At 38.6% G+C, this 12525-nt stretch overlaps 1 protein-coding gene across 2 annotated transcripts in view; it reads left to right on the forward strand.

The window, feature by feature from the left end:
* The window catches only part of NELL2 (neural EGFL like 2), a 352025-nt gene that overhangs the window by 13280 nt on the left and 326220 nt on the right, over positions 1–12525 (forward strand). Inside the window, exon 1 of one of the 2 annotated variants that reach the window (XM_087442528.1) lies at positions 5652–5861. The exons of the other annotated variant lie outside the window; for it this stretch is intronic. The gene's annotated coding sequence lies outside the window, so the exon portion shown is untranslated. Of the gene's footprint in view, positions 1–5651; positions 5862–12525 lie in introns of those variants that run through there. 2 annotated transcript variants of the gene reach the window in all.

Consider the following 12525-nt stretch of genomic DNA (forward strand, 5'->3'; position numbering starts at 1 on the left):
TGGTAACAATAACTTCTTGGGTTTGGGTTTGTATGTAGATATTTATATGGGAAGCTTGAATATTGCAAGGCAAGTTGATTTCTTATATGAGGAATATTTATCCAAAACTTACTTGGAGTTGACAGATGTACAGAGTAAATGCCAAGTGGTTTAATCGCTATAAATTTACCATTGATAGATACTTCTAAAGCAAATTAAATGTTATAATCCCCATTAAGTGACATTTAGGATGTCAATGTTAAGAATAAGACTCAGAAGATTTGATGTTTAGGGGGTATAGCTCAGTGGTAGAGCATTTGACTGCAGAACACTTGATGTTTTTCAGTATATTTAAAATTTTTAAAAAAACAAATTAGGGGCCTGGCCTGGTGGTGTAGCAGTTAAGTTTGCGGGCTCCACTATGGTGTCCTGGGGTTTGCCGGTTAGGATCCTGGGCGTGGACCTATGCACTGCTCATCAAGCCATGCTGAGGTGCGTCCCACGTAGAAGAACTAGAAGGACGTACAAATAAGATATACAACTATGTTCTGGGGATTTGCGGAGAAAAAAAGGGAAAAAAGAAGAGGATTGGCAACAGATGTTAGCTTAGGGGCAATCTTCCTAAAAATAAATTTAAAAAAAATGACAAAGAAAATAAAACAAAAACAAAAAGAAAAAACAAATTAGGTAATGGAGAGGTTATGTTCACAAAAACAAGAAAGCCTCTAGATTGCAAAGAAATTAAGGATATATTCAGTTGCTTTAGTTTCTCAAGAGGTAATCCAAGACCTTTTTCTCTTCTCTCTAAATACTTTCTTCAATACTTTCTTCATCTCTAGGTCTATGATTTCTTACATGACGTCTTTGGCCCAGGCCTCTCTGCCAAGCTCCAAACTCATCTGTGGCCCTGCCTACTCAGCATCTGCATATGGATGTGTCATTGGAAACTCAAAATGGTCAAAATGAAGCACTTTTACCCATCTTCTGCTCTACAATTCTCCTCCAATTCCTTATGAGAAAAAATGATACCCCATTCACCCAGCAGCATGAGCCAGAAACCTCATCACTCCTTCACGTCTAATCCATCACAATCTTTTGTTTTTTTTAAACTACTTATACAACCTTTGAAGCTATTCTTCAGAGCTAGTTTTCTGCTCTGAGCTACCCTTATCTCTCATTCAGTCTGCTGTAATAGCCCCGAACTCATCCCTCCATGTCCACTTTTGTCTGCTTCCAATACGTAGCCAGGAGCCACAGAGAAATTATTAAAAGGCAAATATGATCATTCACTCTCCTTCTGAAAACCCTGCAAAGCTTTCCCATTGTCTACTAGGATAAGGTTGCAATGCTTGACCTGGCCCTCAATGCCCTACAGGACCTGGCCACCGCCTGCTTCACCAGACTCGCCTTGCTGTAGCCTCCCCTTCACTCTTTGGGCCTGAGCTACCTTGACCTATGAATTTCTAAAGTGTGCTATATTCTTTCCTGCCTAAAGGCTTTCATAAGTGCTGTTTTCTTTGCTTAAAACACTCTTTACTGTCTATTCTTCAAATTAATTCTCATTAGTCCCTAGTGAGCAGTTAACTCCTATTTATTACTCTGCCCAAATATCATTTCCACAGGGAAGCCTGTTTTGATCTTTAGAAAAGGTCACATCTCCTTCGTAGATACTTTCCTATCCTGTACCTTTTTCATTCATTCATTCATTCATTCCTTCATTCAACAATTATTGGGTGTCTACAATGCCACATACTCTTCTAAAAACAGGGGATGGAATGAGAGGAGACTGAAAACAATCATAGGATAAAACAAACAAGACAATTTCATATAGTGATGAAGGTTATAAAGAAACTTAAACTATTGTGAGAGAATGACTTGAGAGAGGTACTTTGGATAGGATGTTTGCGATTGAATTTAACGAGTGATAGTACATTTTGTTTAATGTTTGTCTTCTCGGCAAGAACATAAGCTCCTGAGAACTGGGATCTTGCCGTACTTGCTCACTCGGTATCCCCAGCACCAGGCGCAGTGCCAGCACGTAGCAGAGTCAATAAGTATTGCTGAATGAATGGACTGACCTACTGTATTAGTTTCGAAAGGCTGCCGTAACAACGTATTACAAACCAGATGGCTTAAAACAACAGAAATTAATTCTGTCACGGTTCTGGAGGCTAGAAGTCTGAAATGGAGGTGTCAGCAGGACCATGCTCCCTCCGAAGTCTCTGGAGAGGAATCCTTCCTTGCTTCTTCCTAGCTTCCGGTGTTCGCCGGCAATGCTTGGCAGTCCTTTGCTGGCAGCTGCATTGCTGCAATCTCTGTCTCCATCATTACATGGACTTCTTCTCTGTGTATCTGTCTGCTCTGTTTCTGTGTCCAAATTCCCCTCTTTTTATAAGAATACCAGTCATTTGAGTAGGGCTCACCTTATTCCAGTATGACCTCATAACTTCATTATATCTGCAAAGACCCTCTTTCCCAATAAAGTCACATTTACAGGCATGGGGGTGGGGGTTAGGACTACAACACACCTTTTTGGGGACATGATTCAACCCACAATACCTACGTCTCTAAATTAAAAGAAAATCGAAAAAATAAGTATTTTAAAAGATGTAGTGTAGTTTTTAAGACTTATTTTTAAGTAAGTTGCATATGCTGTACAAGCATTTGAAAAGATATTATTTTTCCTTGTGTAAGCATGATAATTATTTTTTATTTGTTCTAGACTATTTGTTCTAGACTAATTAGACTATTCTAATCCTAGGCACACCAATATCCATGCCATCCTAAAAAATCAATACCGTGATGTGAACCAAATTCGTCTCGTGTTCTCCATTCCCTTAGCGGACAAGAGCTTACTTCTTCGTATATTAAAAATAAATGAATGTGGAAGGATATTCATGACACTCGCATCATAAAAATTCATCCTGACATTTTTGCAAAGACTGTGTGTGGAATGTTGACATATTTTTATTATAAAATGACAGTTTTAGTGCAAGTTGTTCTCATTGTGACCAAGGAGAACGAGCAGACAAAAGGAAAAGAATAAGTTACAGTACCATCCACATGTGAAGTGAGCCTGTCAGGCAAGAGTGGCAGAAGCACTCTCTGAAATGGTAGAGAAGTTCTTGTGTGTGTGATGAGGGAGAGGTGGTCACTAACGTTGTCTGCTTTATTTTATCTATCTTAGAAAAGTCATTCCTAATTTTTGTGCCATCTTGCCCTCCCTTGAATTCCATAAGCACTTTGTTTTAGTTTCCTCAAATGACCCTTACCTCATACTTATTGCTTACACTATTCTAAGTGTTTTACATATATTAACGCAATTAGTCTTTAAAGAGCTCGTTCCCTTTGCACAGTTGAGAAACTGAAGCACAGAGAAGTTACGTGACTTGTACATTGGAGCCACAATTCAACCCAGTCTAACTCTTGGGTCTGTGTTCTTCCCATCATGCTATACTGCCTGTATAGTTGTGAATTTTAAACTTACTTTATACCCCTGCTAGATTGTAAGCTTTTGAGAACTTGGCCACGATATCTTTCTTAGATTTGTATCTCCCATAAAACCTAGCTCAGTATCTTGTGCCTAGTAGATACTCAATAAATGTTTGCAAATGAATTTGAATGAGACCATGGTTTGCACAAATCTATCCAGGGTCTGGGTCTCTGACTTCCATATCACGGTTTAAGTGAGAAGATGATGTTCTTTTGGAAAAATAGAATCCTGAATAGATATAAATAAAGTAAGGAAACTGACAAATGGTGATTTTGGTGCTTCCAGCCTCTATCTTAGGTGCTTCTTTAGTCTCTCCCCCAGCCCGCATCTCTAGCTATAAAAATTTGCGTTTAGGTTGGGATCTCAAATGTTTTCAGTGAGAATAGCTTAAAATGTTACCCCCTTTAAGAATATTTATATTTTTATAGGAATTAATCACTTTAGTAATTTCTGCCATCACTCAATAGGTGAGGGAGGTACTTATCTGAGCAGTAGAGCTACTCTTTACTTTTACTGTATAATTTTGCAGAAATTATGCCCATTTTCATGTAAAATCTCATTTTATAGATCTATTGGTAGCTTTTGCACTTGTGTGCACTCACTCTCTCTATGTATAAATATAAGATTAATTAAAAGCAAATAAAAACTTTAATCTTCACTTTTAAATCTGGCAGTTCTGAAATAATGTAGCCATGTTGGTATTCATTTGCTTGTAGGAAATTCTGCTACATAAGAATTTAAATTTAATTTTGCCTTTTTATTATGTGATATGTGCATCACAGGCCTGTGGGCAATAGATGAGCTTTAATAAAACTAAAAATAAATAAAATAGGAATGCTAATAAACCTTGTACCTCATTAAACATTTGGATTCACTGAGTATATATCTATTAATTTTAGATGAGACTACATTAGGAAACCTTTGTTACATGAAGGTTGTAATTAAGTGAATAATATATTCGAATTCAATACAAAACATCTTCTTCCACATCTTTTTACTGACAATTCTTTAGTAATAAATTTCAAGGACCTGAAAGACTTAAAAAGTAATGATTAAATATGCAAATATAACAATTTATAGTTCTTTGTAAAGAATAAAAATTTAAAAGATATGTCCAAATGGATTCTCTTCTCACATCTCATTATTATCTTAAACTATTCTAGTATTTGTGATTCATCATTCTATTAAGAATGTGCACTTGTGTCTTAACCCTCTTTATTGTTTCATTCCATTTGTATATTTGAAAATTCTCCCTTAGATTCTCTTGAAATACATATCCTCCAAATTATTCCTTCTTCTTTCTCTGTAGAATATTCCTCTTTCTTTGGAGAAGCTCTTCAGTTTCTGAATTAAGTTTAATCCATGTGTAAAGATTTTATTTTGAGACTCATTTTTTTTGTACTGTACTGCCATCAATTATCCACGAAAATAAACATCAGCTTATGAATGTATGATTATAAAAAAAGAGAACACTCATTTTCTGTTATTTTTGTTTGTTGGGTTTCCTTTGGAATTTGGGTTTATTTTTAACATTGAGTGATGTATTAGTTTGCTAGGGCTGCTGTAGCAAAGTACCCCAAACTGGGGATCTTAAACAACAGAAATTGATTGTTTCAAAGTTCTGGAGGCCAGGAGTCTAAAATCAAGGCACTGGCAGAGTTGGTTTCTTCTGAGGGCTGTTCCAAACCTCTCACCTAGCTTCTGCTTGTTTGCTGGCCATCTCCGGTGTTTCTTGGCTTGTGGATGTGTCACCCTGGTCTCTCCCTTCATGTTCACGTGGTGTTTTTTCTTCTGTGCATGTCTCTGTGTCCAAATTTCTTCTTTTTATGAGGATATAGACATATTGGATTAGGGCCTGCCCTAATGACCTCATGTGATATTGTGATTTATAATAAGAAATATATATTTGGTCTTTGTCCTGGTTTCTGGCACAGAGCTCTGAAAACTCTTGGAATTTCCTAAGCGATAAGAGCAACAAAGGTGTCTTATGTCATGTTAATGAGGTGACTGTTGGAAAGCACCTGAGGATGAGGGCTGGTTGCTGGTGGAGGCAAGCTTGTGATTGGAGAGTCAGAACTTTCAGTCCCACCCCCCTGACTCCAGGGAGAGGTGAGGGGCTGGAGGTTGAATCCATCACCAATGTCCAGTGAGTTAATTACTCATGCCTCATGTTAATTACTCATTACTCATGTAATGAAGCCTCTGTAAAAACTCTAGAAGTACAGGGTTTGGCGAGATTCCAGGTTGGTGAACAAGTGAAGGTGCTGGGAGAGTGTCATACCTGGATAAGACGTGGAAGCTCTGAGCTCTTTCCTCATACCTTACCCTATGCATATCTTCCATCTGGCTGGTCCTGAGTTACATCCTTTTATAATAAACTGGTAATCTGGTAAGTAAAATGTTTCTCTGAGTTGCATGAGCTGCTCTAGCAAATTAAACTGAGGAGGGGTCTTGGGACCCTCTGATTTATAGCCAGTTGGTCAGAAGTACAGGTAACAACCTGGACTCGCCACTGGCGTCTGAAGTTGGGGGGCCAGGGCAGTCTTGTAGGGCTGAACCCGTAACCTGTGGGATCTGATGCTATCTCAGGTAGATGGTGTCAGAATTGAGTTGAATTGTAGGACACCCAGCTGGTGTCCCAAGAAGTGCTTGTTGGTGTGGGGATTACCCCCAACATTGGAATTGGTACCAGAACCTATTTACCTCATCTTACTTGATCATCTGCAAAGACCCTATTTCCATATTTCCTTTTTCTATTGCTGAAAAAACTGAGGCTTAGAAAGGTGAAAAAGTTATTAGAGGTAGGCAAGTGTATCATTTAGGATGTTTGTTGCTGCAAGAAACTGAATACCCCAAAAGTGGCTTACAAAAAGCATTTATTTTCTCATGTTTGAATAGATCGGGCAGTAGGGTAGTTGAAGATCTAGTTAATTCATCAAGAACTCAAGCTCTTTCTGTTTTTTCCCTCTGTCATTCTCGGCATGTTGACTGTCTTTGTCAGGTCCCTTTAGGGTCACGTGCTCATGCCCTCGATAAGGAAGGTAGAAAACTACACATGTGGCCATAACAGCTTCTGCATTGGGAATTGGGGACTGCCTGCAGGGAGGAAAGGGAAGCAATGAATGACTGTTCAGTAGTGTCTGTCATAGGAGGGGGGCTATTAATCTCCTCTGCATGCCACCTTACAAAGGTTTTTAATAGAAAGGCTCCTTTTGGAAGCCAAAGATAGATCATTCACATAGCCTGACATAAAATTATCAGTGAACAAGGGTGAAAGAATGAGGCTTCATGATGTGTTTAGATATGAATTGGTTAGAGGTTTAAATGTACTTTGCTTGTGCACATATGAAAAGAGGAAAACGAGGGTTCTGAGTTTTTGTGATTGGCAGGAGAATCTACACACACGTGTGTGTTTGCACACACATGTACATGTGAGTACGCCAAATTAACATAAAGCTAGTGAGGTCATTATGCAGTGTAAGTGATTAATACAAACCATAATAGACCAATATAAAGTACAATAAAAATGTTTATGACTTTATGAAATTCTCCAAAACGTATTTTGCAAGCTTTGGAGTGAATACAAGCTTCAGATTTAATGGGTTGCTTTCCAAATGGACAAAGAGGCTCATTAGCAAAATAATTTGATAACAAGAGCACCCTTTTCTCTTTACTCTGAATGTGAGACTAACACACAGAGAGGATCTGTACCTTAAGATATGTAACAGGGGGCCGGCCCGTGGCTTAGCGGTTAAGTGCATGCGCTCTGCTACTGGCGGCCAGGGTTCGGATACCGGGCGCGCACCGACGCACCACTTCCCCGGCCATGCTGAGGCTGCGTCCCACGTACCGCAACTAGAAGGATGTGCAACTATGACACACAACTATCTACTGGGGCTTTGGGGAAAAAAAAGGAGGAGGATTGGCAATAGATGTTAGCTCAGAGCCGGTCTTCCTCAGCAAAAAGAGGAGGATTAGCACGGATGTTAGCTCAGGGCTCATCTTCCTCACAAAAAAATAAAATAAAATAAAATAAAAGATATGTAACAGGGCATGATCCAATTTAATTGTAAATATCATGTTTCTCATTAAATTTCTACCACTACTGCCATCCCAGATTCAGCATCCATTGATGATTTCTGCCTGAATAAATTTTTCCTATTATGGTTGCATCCACTTCTGCAAGCCACACTTTAAAGGAAATGTAGCTAAAGTGGAGATGTTTTGGGTAGAGTGACCAGGACCCAGAAAGGACTTGAAACGTTCAAACAAAAATGGTATTAATTTTCTACTGCTGTAAATCTAATTACCACAAACTTAGTGGGTCAAAACAACACACTATTAGTTATCTCAAAGTTCCTGTGGCTCAGGAGTCTGGGCACAGTTTAACTGGGTCCTCTGCTCAGGGTCTCACAGGCTGCATTTCCATCTAGAGGCTTGACTGAGAGAGAATCTGCTTCTGAGTTCACTCAAGTTATTGGCAAAATTCATTTCCTTGAAGCCACATGACTGGAAGCTCTGATTTTTCACTGTTGTTGGCTCTTGGCAGGAGGCCCTGGAGGCCACCTGCAGTTCCTAGAGGCCATCCGCAGTTCCTTGTCATGTGAACTTCTGTAACATGAGCCTTACTTCATCAAGCCCACGGGAGAGTCTCTCCTGCTTGGAATCTCTGACTTCAGGGAGATCCAGCCACTCCTTTAAGGGCTTTCACCTGATTAAGTCAGGCCCACCCAGTATACTTTTCCCTTTGATTAACTTAAAATCAACTTATTTTGATTTTGGCTGAAGTGATGTTTGAAGATGAAATGGGCCATTTTGGAAGATGGAAGATTCTCTATCAATCAATATATTTCAGTAAAAATAATCTAGCTGCTTGGCACGCATGTTACAGGGGGAATTGAGAATGGCTGCTTGGTTGGACTGGGAGACCTTTAAAAATCTCCTCCGACCTTGAGAGTCTGTGATTCTACAATGCTGGTATTCAGTAAGCTTTAAATATAACTTATAATGGGTCAACCAGAAGGGGATCACATTTTATCATTTTCTGGACTTCTGTACTTTGTACAGATCTCTTCCAGGAGAATCTGCATGTTGTGGTGAGGAAGGTAAATTTGTGGTTATAATGCTGGATGCAATGAGGAGTCCAGTGAGATGTGATGGAGAAGAGAGGGCTCTAGAGATTTTATCAGAAAAAACTCTAAGAAAAATTCACAACCATGACCCATTTAATATTAGTTTCCACAATGCTCCAGAATTCTCATGCTTCATTTACCCCCACCTTGGTTAGAATAATTTCTATTTTTAAAAATGTGGGTCTACGGGCCGGCCCAGTGGCATAGCGGTTAAGTTCTCATGCTCTGCCTTGGCGGCCTGGGGTTTGTGGGTTTGGATCCTGGGCGCAGACTGATGCACCACTTATCAAGCCATGCTGTGGTGACGTCCCATACAAAGTGGAGGAAGATGGGCATGGATGTTAGCTCAGGGCCAGTCTTCCTCACACATACACAAAAAATGTGGGTCCAGTGTGATGGTTGATTAATGCCGATTTCTTTTTAGCTTGGTTAGATCCTGAACCCATTTCATTTACTTGATTTTCTTTCACTTACTCTTCAGGTTGTTTTTATATTTTCAACTTTCTTGCCTTTATACTTTGTATTGCCTCATTTGATTTCCCTTGTCTATTTCCTTTATAAAATTTTAATTTCTTTCTCACCTTCTTCATCTTTGTAACTTTAAACCTGCAGTTATTTGCAGTTTTCCCACAGTTAAGGTTAGCTTGTTGATTGCCTATCATCTGCTGAGTCAGCATCCTCTACTACATGTTACTTGTTAAATTATGTAAGCTTTTCCATACTTTCACTTTGATTTAAACATCCTTGAAATATATCATACAGATTTTAGAAATTTAAATATAGTAGGTGATGAAATATTACATTTTAGAAAGTGGTGATTGTGAATATGCATTAAAGGTGTTTGCAAAAGCTTTTAGATTACTCTGCAGCTAAGCATCTTCCAGCCCAACTCCATTTGCATCATGTTGAAACAAACGGCAGGGACTGATGAGCGATGTCATTTAAGAAGTCCAATGAACCGAAACTTCATACATACAATTAACACAAATTACCAAGCAGTGGTGGAGGTTATTTTATGATACTTTCCCCACCTTTCACATCTGTTTCCACAAAATGCAGACAGCAGAGTCTTTGAGGCTACTGTTCTGCATTCTCATGGCTGTTTCTTAGTAAAGTGTTGTCTGACCTTGAGCTCCATGTTTATATTTTGAAGAAGCTTCAGAATAAGTTTCAAATTATTGGAGAGAGAATTGTAATCTCCATGTACTTCCAAGTATATTACTTTCAATTCCTATATGTCCTGCCAGTCACCAGTACAGTTAAATGGTCACAGAAGATGAAGACTAGAATGGGAATTCTTAGGGAACGCATTACACATGTTCCCTTTCCTTCTTAGTGTTCCATGGTTGTTGTTTACGATCCATCAGATGGTAAACAAGGATGAGAAGGCATCCATGTCCTTCATTTACCGAGAAGACAAGATAACCTTGACTATTAAATAAAGCAAAATGCAATTAGAAAGCAATTAAAAATTATTGACTTGAACTCCTGCAATTAGTTACGTATTTTGTATCTTTTTAATCGCCTTCATTTTTGTAAATTTTGCTAATATGAAATTTGCAAAAAGTTATTTTTATCATTATGATTTTCCAACAGATATTGTGAAAATGAGTTCCCTTGAAAGTTTCCTTTTTTTACTGAATTTATCTAGTTTTTTAATTTTCAATGCCATCTTCACTGATGACTCCTAAAATTATATCTCTAGCCCAGACCTCTCTCTACATTCCAGGAGTGTATATTCAAAAGCCTACTCAACACCTCCACTTTTTTTTGTTTGTTTGTTTTTGAGGAAGGTTAGCCTGAGCTAACATCCATTGCCAATCCTCATCTTTTTTGATGAGAAAGATTGGCCCTGGGCTAACATCCATGCCCATCTTCCTCTACTTTGTATGGGATACTGCCACAGCATGGCTTGATAAGTGGTGTGTAGGTCCGCGCCTGGGACCTGAACCTGCGAACCCCGGGCTGCTGAAGTGGAGCGCACCAACTTAACCACTATGCCACTGGGCTGGCCAACGTCTCCACTTTTATTTAACATCCGCTAAGTATTTATTGAGCACCTACTGTGTGCTAAGCACTGTTCTAGCCTCTGAGAATATATCAGGGAACAGAACAGAGAAAAATTCTGTTTTCATGAAGCTTTCATTCTATTGAGGAGAGACAACAAGATAAATAAGGAAAATATATGGGATGTTAGATAATGTTAAGTGCTATGTAGAGAAAATTCTGGGAAGGACGATGGGAAATATGTGTGTCTGGCGGTTTGCAATTTTAAAAGAGGTGGTCAGGGAAAACCTTATGGATAAGGTGACATTTGAGCAAAGTACTGAAAGAGACGAGGGAGTGAGCCATGTGAACATCTGTAGGAAGACCATTCCAAACAGAAAGAACAGCATATGCAAAGCCCTCACTGGCTTGTTCTAGAAACAGTAAGGAGGCCAGAGAGACTGAAATGGAACAGGGGAGGAAGAGTGAGATCAGCCCGGTAACATGGACCAGATCATGGAAGGCTTGGCAAGGACTTTAGCTTGTACTTCAAATAATATGGAAACCACTGAGGGTTTTGGGCAGAGGAGTGTCACGATCTGACTTATGTTGTAATGGGATCACTCCTTTGGATGCTGTTTTGAGCATTGACTGAAGGGAAGGACGGTAGCAGGGAGACCAATTAGGATGGTGGCTTGGGCCCAGGTGGTTGTGGGTAGAGGTGGCAAATGGTCAGATTCTGGAGATATATTGAAAAGGAGCAAAGAGTATACACTGGGCAACTGGTTGTGGGATGTGATAGAAATGACTAAGATTTTTGACCTGAGCAATCAGAATGATCATCCAGCATTTACTGAAATGGGGAATATGCTTTTATTCAATCTGGAGGGAAAAAAATGTTTCAGATTTTATTATTATGAAATGTCTGTAAGATGACTTCTCAGTTTTATTCCTCAAAATTTGAGCTCTTAAATTCTTTCTTACAATTTTAATTTTAAGGTAACTCTGAACACTATTTCTTTTTAATTCTGTAAAGAAGGTACAGTGACCTGAATTTTCAGGCAGCTATGATTTCAATGTGAATCATATTTTTTCTTTAAAATATATTAATGTTCATGAATTTTTTTAGTATATTAAGACTTTTAGAATTTCTTTGGTAAATTCACAACTATTTCTAATTTAAAACGTAAGGCTTAATCCTACCTTCACCTCTCAATTATTCCTGGCCACTATATTTGGATTAGGAAGGAGAAAAGTTACTGTACTGTGTTCATCTTTGTTTCTAACTCTAATTTGAAAGCTGACTTTTTAAAATAACATTTTTTTTTCTGAATATAAAAATAATACATACTGATTTTGGAGGATTTGAAAAATAGGAAGATGTATAAAGAAGAAACTAGCAATCAACTTTAATCCTTCATCCTGCTGTTACATTTTTGTATTCTGACTTTTTCAACCAGGTGCGTGGAGAAAATAATGAGAGCGAGGAGACCATGGCTCACCCCTAGGGTCAAGATGGATGTTTAGTCAAGTTTCCTACTTAAGGGAAGAGCCCAAATGGCCTTGTGTTAGCTCATTTCCACTAATCTCTGAACAGGCTATTGATTTATGATAAAAATTTCCCAGAGTAAATGTGCAATAAAATACTTTGGGAAAGGAAAGAAAAACACTTCCTCTGACCCTAGCATATTTATCTACTTCACAAAAAAGCACATTGCACTTACTATATGCCAAGCACTGTTCTAAGCACTTTATAAGTATGAGCTTATTCAATTTATCTAATCATCAGAACAACCTCTGAGTTAGATACTGTTACAATTCCCATTTTACAGAAGAGAAAAATGCAGCACAGACTGGTTAAGTAATTTACCCGAGGTCACACAGCTAGTACGTGCAATAGCTAGCATTTAAATCCAGGCAGTTTGGCTCCCAGGT

The sequence above is a fragment of the Ceratotherium simum genome, chromosome 17 (genome assembly GCF_057802395.1).
Source record: "Ceratotherium simum simum isolate JZ-2026a chromosome 17, ASM5780239v1, whole genome shotgun sequence".
In the NCBI taxonomy this organism is placed as follows: domain Eukaryota; kingdom Metazoa; phylum Chordata; class Mammalia; order Perissodactyla; family Rhinocerotidae; genus Ceratotherium; species Ceratotherium simum.